This window comes from Stenella coeruleoalba, assembly GCF_951394435.1.
Source record: "Stenella coeruleoalba genome assembly, chromosome: 2".
Classification (NCBI taxonomy): domain Eukaryota; kingdom Metazoa; phylum Chordata; class Mammalia; order Artiodactyla; family Delphinidae; genus Stenella; species Stenella coeruleoalba.
The window spans coordinates 17,449,642-17,470,610 of NC_137147.1; the positions used below are offsets into that span (position 1 = coordinate 17,449,642).

At 44.5% G+C, this 20,969-nt stretch overlaps 1 protein-coding gene across 6 annotated transcripts in view; it reads right to left on the reverse strand.

The window, feature by feature from the left end:
- FLRT2 (fibronectin leucine rich transmembrane protein 2) overlaps positions 1 to 20,610 on the reverse strand; it is a 106,606-nt gene extending 85,996 nt beyond the window's left edge. Inside the window, exons 1-2 of one of the 6 annotated variants that reach the window (XM_079905882.1) lie at positions 16,683 to 16,806; positions 3,275 to 3,466 (exon numbers count right to left, since the gene is read on the reverse strand). The gene's annotated coding sequence lies outside the window, so the exon portion shown is untranslated. Of the gene's footprint in view, positions 1 to 3,274; positions 8,272 to 16,682; positions 16,807 to 20,123 lie in introns of those variants that run through there. The other 5 variants (XM_079905878.1, XM_079905881.1, XM_079905879.1 and 2 more) reach the window with 5 other exon arrangements.
- Positions 20,611 to 20,969: the final 359 nt, after the last annotated feature.

Consider the following 20,969-nt stretch of genomic DNA (forward strand, 5'->3'; position numbering starts at 1 on the left):
AAAGAAAACAACAAACACTGCACTTTTTAATGAATTCTCAATTACTCTCCATTGGAGAAAGCTAAGAGTTACTGTAGGCAGAAAAGGAGATTCTAGAAGGTTATCTCTACCAGCGGCATGTCCGTGCTCCTCTTAAGCTTCCAGTCTACCTCCATTTCCTAATTTTTCCAAACAATCCCATTCCTTATATCACTTCAATTATGGCCTAATGGTCCTGTTCAGCACATTTCACAGATACCAACTAGCACTCCTCCATCAGCAACGTGCTCTAAATCTTGAAGAGCAAAAGAAATACGAGACTTGAAGATGCAATCCTTTCATCTTCTTGTTAGGAGTTCTGGTAAAAAGATGGAGTCACAATCACAGCCAAGCTACCATTAAGTGAGATTAGAGATTTCTCTCGACATTCCATTATTTACAAGTCTCTCTGTCACTTAAGGACAAATAATCATCTGAATACTCATTTCTTCAGGAATCTATTTGCTATATATTTGCATAGAAATCCCATTAATTGATCTAGAAATAAAGAATCACGAAACGAGAGTGGGCAGTGACAAGCCAGCTTGTTTGCACGCCTGTCATCGGAGACCAAATTTAAGCTAAACCACCAGGATAATTATTTATGTTATCTGAAAAATCGCTAATGAAGGAAATACTACAATTCTCCCATGAGATCCCTTCCAAACTTCCAAAGTATTATATACAGGAAGATCAAGATTTCCACACAAAGAAAAATACAATTAAGGATAAGCTCTAATATTGGTTTTTAAGGGTAAAAAAAAGTCATGTTGTACAGGTCCTTCTTTATCTGCTAGCGTGTTTTCAGACTGCAGACAAGCCTTTAAACTGAAATCTAAGTGAAGCTGAAACAACATTGACTTTTTACCAGAAAATAAGTCTACGAACATAATTTCTCATGGCTGTGGGGTTTTGATATGAAAAACACCTTCATAACTCTGGATGACACTAATATTACGCTGAAAAAGAAAACATATTCATTAGCCAATTATAATCACATTGGTCATTCGTGTTAAATGAAATGTGCCTCACAACCCATCATATTTTCCACAATGTGGTCCACAATAAAATTATTTACTAGATTTGCCTGTTTTGCTTCCCTCTTTGTAATAGCTTTCATTTTGCTGTTTACCTGTTTCCTAACAGACATTCCCTAGGGTTCTTGAAGAGTTAATGTTCATTCTTAGAAGCTCTTACTTGAGAATTTCACCTAGTGGAAACACTCACTGCTTCGTCCCCACAGAATATACTATGAGTGTTGCCATTTTCATGTTTATAGCGACAAGCTAAAATTTAGTAGAAAAACTCTTTTTTTTGCCTGTTGATAAGCCAGACTCCTCCGCGGGCAGTTGTTTTTAAGAGCTCTCTCTTTGAGTAATTCCTTTCTAATAATCCATGATACCCACTGTTTTTGAGGCGATAAGACTGCTGGAGAGATTTCTTTTTTTCGCAGAAGCAAAGTGTTTTTAAGAGTTCTTCAGCAGTGAGTGTCCTAATTGAGACAGAGTGATAACTATTTCTTAAGATATCATTTCCTCTTCTGGACCCCAGACATAAATACTGTTATGGAGAAATTGGGCAAGAGGCAGTGTTGCCCCACAGAAAGATCCTTTAGGGAAACAGTGACATAGTATTACAGAACTGCCTTATCTATGCAGGAAAAAAAAAAAGCCATTTATAAACCACAGCACTCACATTATTCCAAGTTGGAGTGCAAAAGGAAGGAGAGCTAAGGCTTACTAGTACTTGATGTGTGTCAGGCATCACCTAATCTATTTGTCACAGTGATCCTGTGAGATGCATATTATTTTTCCTCCATTTAAAAACGGAGGAAGTAGACCCAAGATGAAGAAACACACTCAAGTTACCCTAGGTGGTTGCGGCAGAACCAGATTCAAAGCCATCCATGTGAATGCAAACTCCATGGCCTTCCCACTACAACCACCCTCTGTCGTTATGCAGCTCCCTTTTTGAAAGAATACAATTATGGAGATAATAAAAAGCATGTGATTGTTGCATTTTTCAAAACATCCAGATGTCTTCAAAGATTCCAGTAAGCTGCAGTCTGTGGTTCTGCAATACTGCAAGCATCTCTTTCAGTATAAACCATCACACCACTAATTTTGGCTATCCAGCCTCAGTTATAAGAATCCAGCTCAACATAATCAAGTCTAATGCCTCTGATTATTTCTATTTGCTCTTGCTTACAGGTCTGGAAAGACTACAGATTTTACAAATACCAACAGAGGGCTCATGGTGCTGTTGGAATGTTCTACCTTCCTGTTTTCAAAGCAAGAGTGCACTGCTTTGACAAAGTGTTCCACAGAGGGAACAAGGGAAGCTTCTATTAGATAACTTTGAAATTCAAATGCATGAGTTATTTCTGCAAACTTGTGTTAATATGAATTTTCTCAGTACTGAAAATTATGGGAAGTAGTATATGTTGATGGAGATAGAGACTTGTGCTATAAGTTTCAGAGGTAGGTTGGAGTCAGATACCTGAGTATCTGGTATGGATGGATACCAGATAGAGTATCCTCAAACATTTACTGGGCATGGCCTTCTCCCTAAAGGAGCTCACAGACAGTGGACACAAAGCACCAGGTAAAATTTTACACCACAATGAGACTATTATAAAGATAAAAGTGAGGGCTCACCCTACATTTAGTTCAGAAGAGAAGATTAACTTTCTTTGGGAAGATAAAGGAAAGGCACAGAAAGAATGGCCTTGAGTGTCAAGCTTAAAAGTTTAGCCTTGGGCTTCCCTGGTGGCGCAATGGTTGAGAGTCCTCCGATGCAGGGGACACGGGTTCGGGCCCCGGTCTGGGAAGATCCCACATGCTGCGGAGCGGCTGCGCCCGTAAGCCATGGCCACTGAGCCTGCGCATCCGGAGCCTGTGCTCCGCAACGGGAGAGGCCACAACAGTGAGAGGCCCGCGTACTACAAAAAAAAAAAAAAAAAAAGTTTAGCCTTGACTCTGTGAATAATGGAAAGCAGTAGGATCCGCCTGAAAATGAGGAAGAACAGCTGTGGTGTGCAAGTCAGGGGAGGAAAGACATACCTGGGTTTAACTGCAATGCAGCCAAAGTGAAAGGGCAAGGAGGACAGAATTTTTGAAAGATGCGTAAAACTAGTGACAGAACAATTGAAAGGGAGTAATTAAAGATGACTCAAAGCAGTGGTTCTAGACAGCGGATCTTGTTTAATAAAGACATATGAATTAAACAGAGTGAGACTTTGTTTAAAATGACATACCGACATTGAATTCCAACAAAATCCAAGTGAGTCCACCACTCCTAGTGGAGAGGGAAGAGTGACCCTGGGTCGCAGGCTGATCCTTTATAGGTCTGTGCATGGTCCAAAGAGACCAGGCAGCCATTTCCAGCAAGACTGACACTGGTCTGTTTCAGTTTCTTCCACGTGGCCTGATCACTTCTCAGCTGCAAACTGCAGAGAGCAAATGCTTTGGTTCAATTTAGCTCCTCAAACGTTTGTTGGGCAAGGCCTTCACCTTAAGTGAGCTCACAGATAGTGGACACAAAGCATTAGGTAAAATTTCTGCCATAGACAGAAATAACACAGAATTCACCGGAGGGCCAACAGAGCTGGTGTTTGCATGTGGCCCTGGAGCTGGGGAGCCGCTTATCAAACTGCTACCACACGTGGGCAGAGTGTGCTTTCGTACACCACCCCATCCACGAGCCCATCTAAACTGACCCAACTCAGAAATCATCTTATGCCACCCCATCCACAGAAGTCTCATGACAGATGATGGGCATGTGGTGACAAAAGAACATAGAAACAACAACAGCCATGGTCTAGTTGCCTACAGGGAAATGAAAGAATTAAGCAATGGATCACTTAATTTAGACAGAATTAAGAATATTTATACAGAACTAGGAAGGACAAATAATTGCAAATTCATAAAATGCAACGAGAATACATGCAGAGATGAGGGCATCAGCAGAAAGGGTGAGAAAAGAGGGATGGTCAAAAATCAAATTCAACTGGGGACGACTTGTAAGCACGGGGCTTATGTTCAAATTATCAACATGCAACAGCATTTCCCAGACCATCTCTGGGTCATTTTTTTCACCTAACAGGGTCTACCACCTGAGCAATCACATAGAGTTAGAAAAGGAGAGGATCTGATCTATTTATAGCACAGTCAATTCTCAGTCATTTCCAGGCTCTCTCAGAAACCTCTCACTCTATGTTATTATCTGCCCTTTGGCCATTCCATTATCCATTATCACCTCCACAGGGAAAAAGAGGTGCATCTCAAATCAGTCCATCTAACTATTTATTAGTAGTACTGGTAAAAGGGTAAAGACAAGAAACGGAGAGTCTGCTCTCCGATAACCGACTCCTTAATCACTAGGTACTTACCACAGGCTTTCATTAGTACTGAAAACATGCTAGAAGTTGTCATACTTTATTTTCTAATTAATGACTCTTCTCTCTTCCCATTTTATAGAAATGCATGGACAGACCCAAGAACTGCTTTCACTCAAAAATGGCAAATAGCAAATAATTACTTCTTAGATATTTACCTATTAAAAAGTCAAATATGGAAATCTGGACCACATGCTGCCTAGTGGAGGATGAGCAATCATCCCAGAATTTGATTTTAAGGCATGGAAAAATAAAGTTAGAGTGGATTTTGGAAATCACCTAGTGCTCACCTATCTTATAAAACTAATTAACTGCAGTTACAAAATAAGATAAGCAAACTGACGCAATTTGCTCTACTCCAGTTTCCCTCTGTGTAAACTGGGGTTATTAGCAGTATTTCTAAACAGAACCTCTTATACAAGGTTTTTGTGAATATTTAAACATGATAATATACATGAACTGCATAAGCAGCATCCTAAATGAATTGCATAATCAATACAATTACCGCTGTTAATTATTATTACTACTACTATTATTATTATTATTAACCCCCCTAGATGAGAATGTGACCTTACTGATACCCAGCATGATTCAAGAATCAGGAAAGCATACTGTTTCTAAACAGCCCCATAAATTAACCCTGTAAGATCCTTGGGGGGCGCTGTGATTAGCCCCTAGAACTCAAGCAGAGTGCTTTATCAAAAGTCATCTCAGGTCATCCATGGGTCGCCTATTGGCATGGAAAGTGTTGCCAGTATATAGACAGCCCAGAGGGGACCAAGGGGTTAAGGTGTGGGTATATCAAAATGTGCTCCACTATCTTCTACTGTTTTAGCCGCTGAAAATTTTGCTTAAAAAGGGGGAGGAGGGACCAGAGTGTGTTTATGTGTGCATACACCACCCCCACCTGCAAACAAGTCCTCTCTGTCTATCAATCGATAGTCTACCATAAAAGCAGCAAGGTGTTAGAATTGTCTCTTGGCCAACAAGAAGGACTTGAAGTCCAACTTCTGTCGCTACCGTGATCACATTAAACCATGCAAGTTTAGAATGCGTTGCAACCTTTGCATGGGCTTTGCTGCATTCAATGTGCAAATCATGAGGACTAGGGTGGATCCTGCTTTGTGGAGACAGAGTGACTAAGGATCTATGATTCCTAGTCTTCCTTTCTCCTCTTTGGAGGGCCCTCATTCCTCAGATATCGCCATCAGGAAATAATGTGCCTAAGATCTAATAAACAAAACAAAAAGGAAGAGCAACAACATGAAAAAGAGAGCAAATGTACAACAGTCACAAGTTCTTTGCTTTGCTCTCTTTAATTCTGTCTGGAAAGAGGCACAAAGTTAACATTATAAGTTAAATTTCTCATTTTATGGAAACCACATCTGCATGAACATCTACTTAACTGATGGTTTTACTCGGTGTCAAGAGAGATACTTCCTCAAGCAAAATTATTCCTTCTTTAAACAGATCTTCGAGTGTGGCATTTGAAATTGCCTCATGTGGGGTTTGGAGAGCTTGATGCTGATCAGGATTGGGTTAACCAAAAGGCTTTTGCCTGACAAACCTTCTTACGGTAAGGAAGAATGGTGGTGGTTGTATTTTTTCCCCACTGAGCCACCAATCTACAGGCATGGAAAGCACTTCTGAGGAAGCAGCCCCTATCACTAGATTATGAATCTTCTTGTTTTCCAGAATTGTCCAGTACAATTATATACTTATTCACTCAATTACATTTGTGCAGAACCTGGGGCATTAAGCACTATTGTTAGTACCAGGGAGATGGGATGAATGAGCCAAGGTTTTTGGGTCTACTGGGAGAGACAGACACATGAACAGACACGCTACAATACAACACCAACAGGGAACTAATAAAGTGACAAACAAAATGCCCTAGAAGCCCAGAGAAAGTAATGACTAATTTTGACTGGGAGGGAATGTGTCATTCCTGTGTGTCTTACAGGAAAAGAGTTTGCCAAATGGAGAGTGAGCAAGTAATATTCTATGTAAAGGGTAAATGGCATGGGGAAGGCCTTACCATCTTTGGAGCATGGGTGCTGGGATGGGTGCTGGAGAATGAGGTCTCAGTGATGCTCGGGACCCAGATTGTCATGGATCTCATGTGTCATGATAACAAGTTTGGATGGGCTTTATCCATGGGGACAGGAAATCCAAGTCATAGGACTAGTAATGCAATGTGATTTGCTTTCTTAGGGGATTAACTCTGGGGACACCAAGAATGGTACAGACAGATGGTGGAGAAAACACACAGGAGACTGTGGCTACCAAGAGTGAAACCAGCCCTGACATCTGGTCCCTCAGAAGGTTCCCCTAGAAGAGTTGGGTTAAATGGAGCAATATTTCCTATGTGGCAAAATATATGGGAAAAATACTTTCAGAAATTCACAAGTTACTCTAAACCAGACAACTATAAAAGCACTGAGTTTCTGGTTCGGAAAAAATTCTAAAAATTATCAGCGAGTGATCTCCAATCCCAGGAACTTTTGAACATCCACATTCCCAGGCTTCATCACAGACTTAAAATATCGGGGTCTCCAGGCCTCAGGCCCAGAAACATAGATTTTTAACCAGCTCCTCCAGTTTTTTAACCAGTTCATTCAGATGAATGAGTCTAGTTTGGAAAAGGGCAACTCTAGGTCAATCCATTAGATTTCCTGGGGAGGAGGGACGAGGTCTTCTTTGAAAGAGTATCCCAAGTGCTCAGAACAAAACTTAGCATGGTGCCTGGCACATGGTAAAAAATCAACCTTTGTCAAATCCCCAGTTACAAGTTTGTGACTTGAATGGATGTCTGTCTTGCATTCCTTTGGGACTCAGAGATTATGAGAATTGAGCTTTAAATTCCATTGCTGTCAGCACTATTTGACTGGTTCCTTACCTATTTGGGTAAAAAAAAAAAAAAAAATTTTAAACCATTTCCCAAAGAATTTTAATCTCTCTTACATGTTCTAAAGAAGCAAAACAAGGTCTTATTGTTTTATGTTGGGGGAATGTTGGTTCTAAAGCTACTTACTAAGAAGTGAAGAGCTTGCAGAATACACTCTAGTGCCTGCTTCTCTTCTCCAATGTGACTGATTGTATGTATATGTGTTGCATATATATGATGTGATTTTAACAGGAAAACCTCTGTGTTTCCAAACTTGGAAGCTGGGGGTTCCTAACATCTTCTTAAATATAACCTTCCCACAACAATTTATAGATTCATAGTACTAAGAAAAAAGAACCAAGTCTCAACTGCTCAATAGAATGCAAAAATTATACTATATATACATGTAATCATAATGAAATGGAAAATAACCCCAGCATTGTGTATTTGACCAGTGCCTTTGAGTGCTGTTCAGGAGTGTCTCACACAGAAGCAGTAAGAAGCTCTTTTACTTAAATTAATTGAAAATGGCTTTCTGAAAGAAATTCTTCCACACGGAAATGATAACCCAAGAGCATCATTCTGATTCGAGCATCTACCATTACACAAGCAAGGTATAATCATTCTGTAAGCACAGAATAAGCATTATATAAACAGAGCAATGATTTACATGTTAATCTTCTACAATAAAATATCTTCTTGACTCTGCCAAGAGTCATGTGCGAGATGGATTGTGTGAAGCAAGTGTTTAAAATGAATTCTGATAAAAAAATCTCCATAGACTGGCAGAGGCATCATAACCTCGGCTCACTGTGTCCAGGGTCACAGTCTAGATATGGGGCTTGTTGCAAGCTGCAGGTACTGTCACCCTGGAAGGGGGCATGGAGGTGAATGGGGGGCGGGGTGCCAAAGGCTATGCTTTCAATGACCAAAAACACTGCAAGTCAGGCAGGACTCAGCTGACACTACCTTCTGATTCCCCAAACTGAGGTCTCTTTTCTGCCCTCTGTCCCTTCCCTCTGTGCCCTCTCACACCATCAGCCCACACTGTATCCCACTAGCCATGAGCCCATTCTGCCACTATGTGGAGAGCGCTTTCCTTTGCTGTCCCCTCATGCTCTGTTACGTGCATAAATAACGAAAGTGTCTTTTGCAGAAGCTGTATCCTGTTAATGAACAGGTTCAAAGGGTCGAAAGCCTTCTTCGGGATTCCAGGGCAATGCAGAGGTATGTGTAGAGGGGGCGAGTAACATAATGGAATCATTATCATTTCAGAGAGAGAAGGATCTGCGGGCAGCATTTATTAAGCTTCTACTGTGTGCCAGACAGGCAGATATTTTACATAATTGTCTCAATCCTCAGAAGAACAGCTCTATGACTAGAAAGAATTTCCTTTCATTTTTCCACTTGAGGAGACAAAGACTAAAAGATATATCTATTTTTTAATTATTTATTTATTTTTGGCTGTGTTGGGTCTTCATTTCTGTGCGAGGGCTTTCTCTAGTTGCGGCAAGCGGGGGCCACTCTTCATCACGGTGCGCGGGCCTCTCACTATCGTGGCCTCTCTTGTTGCAGAGCACAGGCTCCAGACGCACAGGTTCAGCAGTTGCGGCTCACAGGCCCAGTTGCTCTGCGGCACGTGGTATCTTCCCAGACCAGGGCTCGAACCTGTGTCCCCTGCATTGGCAGGCAGATTCTCAACCACTGCGCCACCAGGGAAGCCCTAAAAGATATTTTTAAGGTGTGCCCAATTTACATAATTAACAAGGGACAAAGGCAGCATTAGAACCTGAGACTCTCTCTCCAAATGAAAAGCTCTTTTCATTAATACTCTGTGCTCCTGGCACTGTCTTCAATCATGGATGAAACTGCCATGCAGATAGGTTTTATGTCTTCCTCTCCCCTCACCAGCCTGGGTTGCCTCTGTGGAGGGATCCTGCATTACCAATGTTTGCCTCTCCAGTCTTACCCCATGCCTGGTGCATGGTAAGTGGCAAAAATAATCTCCTGAGTGTATGAAAAAGCTTTCTTCATCGTCGGATGTATACCTTCTGCCTCTACAAGAATAATATCTCCTCATAAGTACCACGCCATTCACACAAAAGTATAGTCCCTTGTTACAATGTGTGTGTTTATCTATTTAGGGTTTCCCTAGGACCTATTTGGAAGTGAAAATCTCCAACCAAAAATAAGTTAGGTTATCTCATTGTTCTATTATAGTATGGACATCTGGGCTAAATTAGCACCACCTAGCATAAGGGCAAAGTAGTACTCCCATCCCGTTGTATCTAAGACTTAGATTTGTCTGTGCATTTCAAAGACGCACACAAACGTATACTGCCTCCCCCATATGTACCCACAGGTTCTTCTCATGTTGTTAGCAGAACTCTTCAGAGTAGCAGCAAACATTCTTTCTTCAAATATTATATCATTTGGCACTGCCAGAACAAAAGGGATTCAGACTAATTTTTTCAAACTATGAAAATGATTTGTCATATAAAAATGTAGTTCCGTGGCCAGGTCCTTTACAAGGTACTACTAAAATGCTAATCAACTTAAAAAAGAATAAAGCAAGCGTCAGAGCTCTGGCAAATAGAAAATCCAGAACTAAAAAGAACACTGTCCAGATCCAGAACACAGATCCAGACTGTCATACATTCAAATCACTGATAGGAACATTCTCTTCTGATCAAGAATCATGACCTAATCATACGTTTTATAAATACACACTTCGCATATGTGTGTTTTCTGCAGGCTTCAATTAAATAACTTTAAAACAATTAAACCTTAACCTTTACAAAGGCCTACATGTAGACAAATCAGGGAAGTAAAATAAACATGCTCAACTCTTGGAACATTTAAAATTAAAAGTGTCTCCGATTTGACAATTATAAAAATACAACTGAACAAAATATGAAGGAATAAGTTGTGAAGAACTGTCCCACAAGGGCTTTGTGACACTCACAAGTCAAAATAAGGCCAAGCTTTGGAGACTGTGTTGTTTCTTAATAAATGAGGCCATTTATTGGTAATGGGCTCAGGAGGCTTCCAAACTACTGACAGTCTTTTGCACTGGCCTGCCTTATTTTGCAAAACAAAAGTCTGAAAAATCATCATATACTCTAGTAATGACTGTGTTTTTGCAAAAGGTTCATTTGGATGGCTAAAGTATAAAGCCATCATCCAAAAAGAAACAACCTTACTTCAGGGAATGTTGACGGTTCCTTCCCAAAAGATCCCCAGTGGAATCCATCTGTGATAAATTCATTTTCCAATGTCAAGCCAAGCTGTCAAGGAAGGAAAGTTTGGCCCTTGTGCCCAACTCACCACGGAAGAAGATCATGCACCATTAAGTGAAAGGAGGGAGTGATGTAGAGAACCACCAGACACTTTACTGGTTGGGTGGTATCCAGGACACTCACAAAAACAAAAGCTCCTGGAGAGCAGGGCACGCTGCCTTGGTTACCCTTCTATTTACCTAAAACCTAGAACTATCCTAGCACCTGACAGTCCTGCAGTGATAAATGTTATCAATCTGAATAATGCCTCTTTATGGGAATATAACACTGAATTATTATCAAGGTATTTTCACACACATTAATCTTATCTGACCCCATAACAACCCTGTTGAACTCTGTAGAGAGGAAATTAAGTCTCCAGAAGATGAAGTAATTTGTCCAAGGTCATCAGTGTAGAAAGGAGTGTGCTGACATGAGAATGCAGGTTTTCTTTCTATAAATACATCTTCTCTCCAAAACAGCCTCCCTATTTCTCATTCCCCATCACAGTAAAAGTCCCAAATCACAAAGCCGACCTCATAAAATGACTCCCATCCTAACAGGCAAGCATGCCTCTAGGATAATGGGGGAGAGACAGTGAAGTGTTATTTTAAAATCAAAATATTTACACAATCGCAAGATTTTTTAGAGTTTTAATTTAAGAAATTTAAGAAATTTAAGAAATCCAACTCTGATCATTTTAGGTGAGTTCGTAAAGAAGGAAACTTCTAAACTGTATCAGAGAATTCAGCATCTATGTAATTAAATGTAACGTTCATGATTTTGTACAAAGTCAAACGGTTTAAAGGAGGGCTCTGTGCAGCCTTAGGTAGCCTTCAACTTCCTTCTGGCTCCTATTACCCAATAAGAAGCCAGGAGAGTGGGGCTTTCTTAGACCAACTCACAGAAGAGGCAGTTGTGAGGAATAAATGAAATACTGTATGTGAGAACTGGAAAACATAACAGAGGAGGCGGGTGAATGATCAAGAGGAATATGTTTGAAAGTCAATGTCATCCCTCAGGGCCTAAACAGAATTTTCTGGAACCACTATGTCAAATGTTTATCCAATCTACTCCCTTAACCTACTCCAGCACCTCTTTATCTAATATCTATGAGGAACATTACAAGTTTCTGCATGATTCCCTTCTTCAAAATATTCGAGTCGAAGCTCTGGAGCAAAGTGGGAGAGAAAACTATCATAGAGGTTATTCTGACACTGGATTTTCATGAAAGTGACACCCACAGGCAGCTGGGGCTAAGAGTGACACCAGCACGTGGGCCTATTTCGGGACTGATATAAGTCTAATGTTTTCCATTCAGACCTGTGACCTCTGTTGACTTCAATGGACCATATATTTGTGAACTAATTTTAGGAGCCACTGTTCTTTCACTCCCTGTGGAAGGAAGTTTCAGTGTTCTGAGGCCTAATAGTATCGATGAACTTGGAGACCTGATATTTTTCGATGGGTTTAAATCCAAAAGCCCTCAGGTTCTTGAAAGGTTCAGCTGGAAGATTCTTTTATCTGTGTGTTGAAAGCTCTAATAAAGAGAACTGAAATACAGCACATGACCTGTGAACTGAGGGGAACAGAGGACTTTTTGCCAAGTTTCTCGCACATTCCCTTAAAAGCAAGCTGGGAAGAAAATGAGAAAGACTGCCCAGTTCTAATGAGCGCTGAACGGGTAAGAGCATCTGAGATTTATTTTGTGAATGCCTCAAAAAACGGCTGAGGTCTTCAACCACTAAACTGCCAGAAAAATGTGTGCCCTTATTGAGTATCCGCAGAACAATTGATCGGTATTTAAGAATCATGAATGTGGCCTTTTGACTTCCCAAATTATACAAGGATATTTTCTTTGACCTTCCCTATGACAGATCCGTAAATGACACTGCTTTGTTCGGACAGCACATGGTGCTGTTCGCTTCTGCAGAAACACATCCCACATTAAATTAAGTTAGAGGTGGTATTTGAAAAATAAATAAATAACAGAGTTCCAATTCACTGCAAATGGTACAGGAGGCCAGTAAGTGGGAAGCCTGCAAGAGAAGGACTTCTTTTAGAAAGATGTTTTACAGGACTTTTTCTGCATCATTAACTCCTCTGGAATCCTGAACATAACATGATGAATTTCCCGAGAAAAGTAGCTACTGTTTAATTTTGAATCACTTCAAAGAGCCACATTAGAAAGAATCAAAGAAAACCAAAAAGACCAGTAGATGCAAAATTCACCAAGGGGGAAAAAAAAAACCCATGAAGGTTCTAACAGATTTTGACCATGTACTGAAAATACTGCTGATTATTTTGCCAATACAGTGTTTTACTGTTCCATGCAACTGAAATAAGTCTCTGTATTCATTGGAACACAGGATATTTTTATTACAATATTTGTGTCATAATCCTTTAAAAAGAAACATATTTCAAACCTTGAAAAGAATCTCTGTCCTAAAATGGTCCTTGATGTTTACCTGTGTATGTTTTACTATAAACAGATATTTAATTGGAGGTCACATTGCTGAAAGGAGTAAAAAGGTACTGATAGCCTTACTCCTAGCCCCAACATGTAGTTTTAGAAGAAAAATATAACTTAAAAAAAAGCAAAGCCATTTGTGGAGGGTAGGGAAAAGTAAGAAAGTTGGGGTGTTATAATAGTTGCTTAAGTTTAGTAATAATAATAATAATAATAATTGGTCTTTTTAAATGTCTCTGGCATAAAACCTGCCCAAGGGAAGAGAAAGCCTCTTAAAAATTCTATATTCCCAAATACCATGAGATCAAAAACCATCTGGAAAATGCCAGATAATGGTATCCGCACACTTAAGAAAGTCAGTAAACTTTGTCTTCAATTACCATTTAGGATAATCAACTCAAATGGAAATTTTGATTTGAAAATGCTCAGAAGACAAAGCTGGATTAGGAATCAGATTTTAAAAAGTCTCCTTAAAAGACCATCTGTTTATAGACACCCTTCTCACACCCCACCTCGCCTCGCCCTTGATCTGGACCATAAGTTCACAGCAGAAGCACAGCTGAACTTAAAAAGATATACATGCACTGCTACTGTGAAGTCTAGAGCCCACATGTATGTTCTGGGCTTGTCTCAAGTTTCCCTTGTTACATAAGCACTTCAGGGCCATAAAATTTAACTTACATCCAGCAGTATTGTGAGTCTCGAAACATTAGTCTACCTGACTGTACTATCCTTTTATTGGCAGTGGACAGCACTGGTGTTTTATTTATGTTGATCACTTTGTCAATGCTGTATGGAATAATCATTTAGTAGCCTATTAGCCTGTAACATTTTTATTACCGTTGTTAAATATCATTACCCATTCTGAACTCTGTATTAGAAATATCAAGTTCAAAAATCTAAATACTCAGAAAGAACTACAGAGCTGTTGGGTTCTCCCCCGCACACACACATAATCTGTCGACTCTGATGAGAAGAAAGAAAAACAATGAGTGCTCACTTCTCACAGACAGAGGTCACTAATGGCCTGAATTTGAATCACTGTGGCAGAAACCACAAAGTTAGTAATCTAGTGAAAAATGAACTTGAATTGAAATTAAAGATACCAAAAGATGGTTATCCAGAAAGGTCTAACCGGAATAGAAATAAAATTACATCACCTTGACCTTTTTCGAATCTTCTAAGTCGAGCAAAACCGAGAGCCACCCGGCACCCTTGCTGTTTTTTACCTTCAGACACTAGGGACCGCAGAAGTGGCAATTCTTCCTTGTAGAGTACAAAGCTGAAGGGTCAGATCAGATGATCACACTGGTTCTCTACAGAATAAGGCTTCTGCACTTGTACATACCTGAGCCTTTCTTGAAACCACAGCTTCAAACTGGGAAGATATAGGATTGCTTTTGGGAGATATGTCTAAATCCTAAATCAAACTCTCCAGCAGGCCAGAATATAAATGTAACGGGTATCAGAGGAGGTTCAAATTAGATCCAGGCAGTCAAAGTCAAACTCAAACTCGGATAAGAGCACATCATCTGAAACCTAGCATACAGGAAAAATCATGCCTGCTTTGGGAAACCCAAGGCAGCCCAGCATGGTGTCATTTGGGAATCTACTTCTTCTGTTAAAAGCATCCCCTGGAATTTCTAAAACTGCAATGAAACTACTGAAGTGTTAAGACACGGGCATTTTTTTAAAAAAACAGCATTCCTTCCATGCTAGGTTTGTAATAGGTCTGCTACAGTACAGCTAGCTCAAGTCTTTTTACAATTTCTTGTACCTACTGCCAGAGGCATGGACTAATGTTTGAAATTTCATCTTCCAGCCTCCTCCAGTCACAGATATTTGCAGCTCAACATGACAGTATGGTGTTGCACTGTCACCTGTGATTATTAAAAATCCATAAATGGTTTTGAGGTTTTTGGCGAGGCGAGGAAGAAAAGTTGTATTTCGCGGACTAGTGACACTGTGGGAAAATAAGCAACTTTTCAGGCTATGCATGAAAGATTGATTACCCAAAGATTGATTTTCATCTAACATGGTGGCCTGCCGATCTTATGTATCTGGTGCATGTTGCTCAGTGATTAAAAAAAAAAAAAAAAAAAAAAAAAAAAAGTCCAGTTCTAACACTTCAGATACTGACCTAAAATTTTACATTCATACTGATTCATACTGCAACAACCAAATACATGCCTGGACAAATGCCAACCTGCATTCTATTTACCTCAAAATATTTGGGGGGATCCTTTCGTTGGAGATGTAATAAGGTCATACCGCTAAGTCCACAGACAATATCGGTCCCGATATGGAAGGTAGCCTTCATATTACCTTTTGCCTGGGAGAAGTTAGACATAATAAATTTAGCAATAAGCCTGTGAGCCAGTGGACATGCCCCAAAGCTCCCTGACCCTGGGTGATTAAAGAGTCTCCCAGCTGAGTGGGGAGCAATAGCTCCCATTTAGAAGATGCTTTGCACAGCAAATGCAGCATGTAAAGAAATCTAATCAGCACCTTGCACTCCTGCGCGAGCATTTACACGGATTTGTGCTTTGCATTTGATTAGCTTACTGTAAGCTTTACAAGAGATTTCCTGCACTAAAATTAATCAAAAGCTCTTGGAGACTGATTTCCATTTACGAGAGAAGGCACGATGAGTTTCCAGGTGAATAAATAATGATCATAATAAAGAAGACAGAGCAGCAAACGTTGAGCTGCTTCGAAACTCAAACTCGACTGGGGGAAAGGGGACGTCGGGGAGTTGAGGCTGACACCTTTTTGCTCTCGGAGTGAAACGCAGGAGCTATTTTATTAGCGTAAGAAAGGCTGCTGCCCAGGAAACGTGACTGTTTTCTCTCCGCTGCCCCCGCCTTAGTGCACAAACGCGACCACTCACTCCCCCCAAGCCCCGGTGCATCAGGCCACCGAGGAAAACCGGCCTCTCCGCAACACCACTAACCCCCTAAACACACTTGGCTGACGATCACTGCAAATTCACACCACCAATGGTTAACGTGTTTCATCTCACCCTTCAATCAAAATGTGACTTCGAAAGTTCCTATTTTATGAAGCCAGAGGTGAATGGAAGGAGGGAGGGAGGGCTCTTAGGATGTTAAAAAGGGGAAGGATAAATTTTCCCCTTTGCTTGAAATTTTCCCACTCCCTCCCCCCCCCCCCATTTGCTTTCCTGCACCAGCTAAACTGGGTAGGCGAATGAGAGTGGGTTCGTATCATTTTTAAAAAGATACTAAATAAAGATGAGAGAGTGGGAGGGTGAAGGTGGAGTGAGTGAAATCTACGTATCATTTCTCTGGAATGAAGAATACTAAAAGCCACTGAATAAACATTCTAAATTTCCTCCGAGCTACAAGATGAGGCACCAGCTGGGGCCGAGGGCTCCCATCCATTCCCGGGCGAGATTCGCCTCCCTGCACAGCTGCCTACTCTGCGCAGAGAAGCGCCTCGATCCCGCTCTAACGTTCCAGTAGATCTCCCCGTGCTAGTTGCCCATTCCCGGGATCTTCAACTTCGCCTCCCTCTTACTTTCAGCCAGATCTGGCGAGCGTCTGGAAAGGCGCTAGGAGGAAGCAGGAGCCCAGCGGGCAGGCAGGGAAGGAGAGGGTTGGGGGTGTGCGTTACCTGCGAAGGTTCTGGAGGTCTCCTTCCAGCCCTGGTAGTAATCCCGCTCAGCGTCGCGTCCTCCCCCAGATCCAAACTTTTGCTCTTTCCTCCGGGTGGTGGCGGCGGCGACGGAGGCGGCTGCCGGAGCCCGGCCCTGTCGCCCGCAGCGTCGGGGCGCCGGGATGCGGAGGCCGGAGCCTCAGAGCGGCGCACGCCTCCCCGCAGCCGGCCGGCGCCCGGGCGCCCCGCTCGCCTCGCTCGCTCTCGCCTTCCTCCCCTACGGAGCCGCGGCATCGTCTTCCCCCGTCCTCCAACACCTCCGCCTCCAGGGCTCGAGCATGCCACTTTCTCTCGGCTCCGGCCGCCGCGGCCCCCGCCTCCTCTTCTCCTCTGCCTCCCCCCTCTCTGCCTCGGCAGAGCCCACGAGTCCCGAAAGAAGGCGGGGGAGCCGGGAGGGCGGCGGAAAGCTGCCCAGCAGCGCCGGGGCTCCTCGGACACAGAGGACCCCGGGGGGCAGCCGGAGAGCCAGGCGGGTGCGCGCAACTCAGACGCCTGTGCGCCGACCGCGCGGAGCCCGGCGTGGGGCGCCGCACGGGGTGCGCGGGGGCGGCCGCGGGGCTCGCTCCGGGGGCTGCGCCGGCCCGGCGTGGGTGCGGAGGCTGCTCCGACCTTACTGCTTCCTCGACCCAACCCGGCCCGGCTAATGTAGGCGCCGCGGCCCCCACCCCCACCCCCACCCCATCTGACACCCCCGGGAGGTGTTTACAGTAATGAAGGCGCGGGATCGCCTCCGCTGCTCCCGCACTCCTCCTCTGCCTCGGTCCCTCGCGCTCTGGCGCGCTCCCCTCCTCGAGTCCTCTTTCTCTCCCTCCCTCCCCTATTCCCTCCCTCTCGGAGCCCCTCCCACATTTCTGGTTTAAAGAATGCTTGGGAGGCGCGGCTGCAACTCAAAGCTTTCCAGGAGGCAAAGTCAGCCTCGGCTTTTAACCCTGTCCTCCCTGAAGAGAGTTGCAGCGTGAGCGCCGAAGCTAACAACGCGGATGCCACCCAGACCGCGTACGCCTTCCCCTCTCTCTCTCTACCCTGCACCCTCCCACCTCCAGCTCTGAAGGATAGTGCCACCATCTGAGCGCCAAAAGTTGATTTCCCCCTGCCCGCCCGGGGTTGTACTTCTAAACCAGAGGATCTATTACTTAGACACTGAGAAACGATCGAAACGTGACATTAGAGGGTAAAAATATATAACAAGTCTCTCAACCAAGATGGCGTAACTTCAAATGCAGGCAACCTTGGTGATTTGCCCCCCGCCCCATCACTGATCCCGGATCTTCTTAAATAACTCAATAAGGAAAATAATTCGAAGTTTCATATAATTATTTTAAGCCACCCATTTTCCTCCTTCACCCTGGCCGCTGGAAAGAGCGTTGTTCACTTGCCCCATAGATTACAACGAACAACCAAATTCAGCCTCAGAGATTTAGAAAACAGGTTTGACAGCGGGGGAAAAAAAAAAAAAAAAAAACGCTTGATTTGCATACAGGCTACGTTTCCACTTCGCAATCTTTTGCAAAGGTTAAAGAGTAATGCAAGGAGAACCAGGTGCACGTCTCTTTCTTGAAAAAGGAAAAAAAAAAAAAGCTTCTGGTTTTCTCCTCTCATTTCATTGCCGCTCCTCCTGCCTCCAGTAAATTGCTGTCATGTTTTAACAAGTCTGGAGAGAGGCTAAATCTGAACAGAAGAGGGAGAGCGAGTTCGCGCCAAGCGCCGGACTGCGCTGAGACGCGCCGTCGGTGGGGCCAGGCGAGAAGCAACCAGCGAGCTGGAAACTGGCTTAGGACCAACTCCCTAGGGATCCTCTCGGTTATCGCGGCAGAAGTGTTAGGTAGGGGCGGTGGCCACAACCAGCTCGGGATGAGTTCTCCGTCCTCAGTTCAAAGTCTGAGTCACTTGGCACCACTTTCCTAATTGTTTTTATTTCCTTCGCATCCCCGTTGTGTCTACCGCCTTCATGTTTTTTGAGCGCCTAAATCATGTTAAACGGACTTGGAGAAACGCCTGATTTGCCTCTCAAACACAAACCACTCACGGATCCACCCAGACGCACGCCCGAGACGCACGCTGGCACACGCGCGCACACACGCCCCCGGGTCGTGCCCGCGGGTCGCTCCTCCTGTTGCATCCTGAGAAGGTGGCTAGGAAAATGCTTTGCCTTACAGATGCAAAGCCGCTCTTCTCCCCAAACTCAGTATGTGACTAATAAATATCGGGTGAGGGGAGAGGCTGAGGGAGTTAATTGAACCAGGACTGACAGTGAGGAGGTTCCAGGAGGAACCTTGCTGGGAGGTTCCAGGAGTAAAGCGCCAGGGACGACAGCAACGGTGGCCTCTGCCTCCACCAGCAGCTGCCGCCTTCCGGAGCCCCAAGCGCTCCAGGAGTTTACCGGGCATCAAGTGTGGGTCCAGCCCGCCCCAGTCACCCTCTTTCCGGATACTTCCTTTCCCTGGTTAGTGCCCGCACCTCAACTAGCAATCTTGATCTTGGGCCTGATTACAAATGAGAAGCGACCGAGACAGCGCTGAAAGCGCGAGGACGAGCCCGGGACTGGTCTGCGTGGCGGAGGGATCTTTCCAGGCGGCTCCCACCCCTCCCTGGGACTCCGTGGCAGCTGACGAGGCTCCACTCCCGCGCTCCTTGCTGTCGCCTCGCCCCTAAACCCAGTGTTGGGAGGCGTTATCCACCCCCTCACCGCGTCCCACGCACGCGGAGCCGGGAACGCAATCCCAGTTCAGCCTGGTGGGCTCCTCCCGCCTTCACCGTCACCACTGGTGCGCCTGCAAGACACGCAGGCCGGAGCTCAGTGCCAGGCCACTGAAGACCAGCAGGGCTGGAGAAAGACTTTGGAGAAAAGTAACCCCTTCCCCAACTCGAAGGAGAACGAACCAGCACCCTCCGCATCTTCTTAGCCACTAATGGATCCCCGATTGCAGGCAGGGGGCGGGCTGGTGGTTTTAGACGCAACCGCTTGATAATAACGCCGGTGGCATTAACAGCAGATGGAGTGGGCGCAGGGGTGGGTGACTAGGGGATTGTTACTCTTGGAAGTTAGCATTCATTCTGGGGCAATGAGAGGTTGGATTCAGGCAAGCTTAGTGGATCTAGAAATCCCAATTTAGGATCGACGCTCCAGCTGGCTAGCTAATTTGCGTTTTGACCCAGAGCTCAGTTAGGAAACTCCTTAGAGGAGGTAGAGTCGACCTGCAATTAGACTTCCCTTCCCTAAAATCAGGGGCGAGTTAAGCAGTCTGTTCTTTCTATGGATGAAAGATAAAGCCTAAAACATCCCACCCCAATGACCACCGCCAGCTGATTTATAATCCCCCTTAAGAAACCTCGTGGTTCTCGCTTAGCGGCAGCCAGGTCGGTTACTGGAAACTCCACCTGGCACCTCAGTCCCTTTACCTGGAGGCCGCGGCTTCTCTCAGTGGGCTCATCCGAATCCGACAGGGTCTGGGAGGTGGAAAGGCAAGAAGCTGGCTCGGCAGCAGCGGGGCTCCCGGGGCATGGTATTTTTTTAGGGGTCGCCGCCAAGGTCCCTCCTGCCCATCGTTGAGAACTGCCAACCTGCTCCCCGGGCTGGGTGGACACGGTGGCGGGCGCGGAGCTGCCGCCTCGAAGCTCCCTGATGCACGGGACCGAGGGTCAGAGACGCACCCAGGGCGGGAGGCGCGCAGCGCCTGGCTCGCAGACTGCGGCCACTGGTATTATCTCCGAGCCCCCGTTCCTCTTCGGTGACAGTGGAAGATGCCAAACTCGCAAGTGACGGCCACAGGTTTCGAACGTACAACTAACTACAAGGTACCCAGCCTGAGACTGTAAGCTGTTTTTCCCCTCCCCCGCCTCTCCCTCCTACCAGGGAGGGAACTAACTTAACCCTGTGTGCGCCCTACACTCCCCGGAGAAGCTGTAATCGACCAGGAAACCGCAGGCGGCGGTTCCCGGGGAAAGAGCTTTGTTCACGTGCGATTCTAGTGGGTGTGTTGCTGTCTGGGGGCACTCGCGTAGCAAGACGCCAGTGGCAGGTTTCCAGCGCCAGACTTCGGCATGGGAAGGAGCCCTAGCGTTTCATCCGGACCAGACCCAGCCCTCGGAATCTATTTTTTGCCCTCAGTTACCAGATTTATTACAGTTGCCAGCGAAGTTGGGTTTTATTCCTTTCCCCCCGACCACCCTCCGGACCCACGGATTACTTCCTTTCCTAGACGATGCTTTTGAAGTTGTGGGACTCTCTGCTCCTTCTACCTCTAG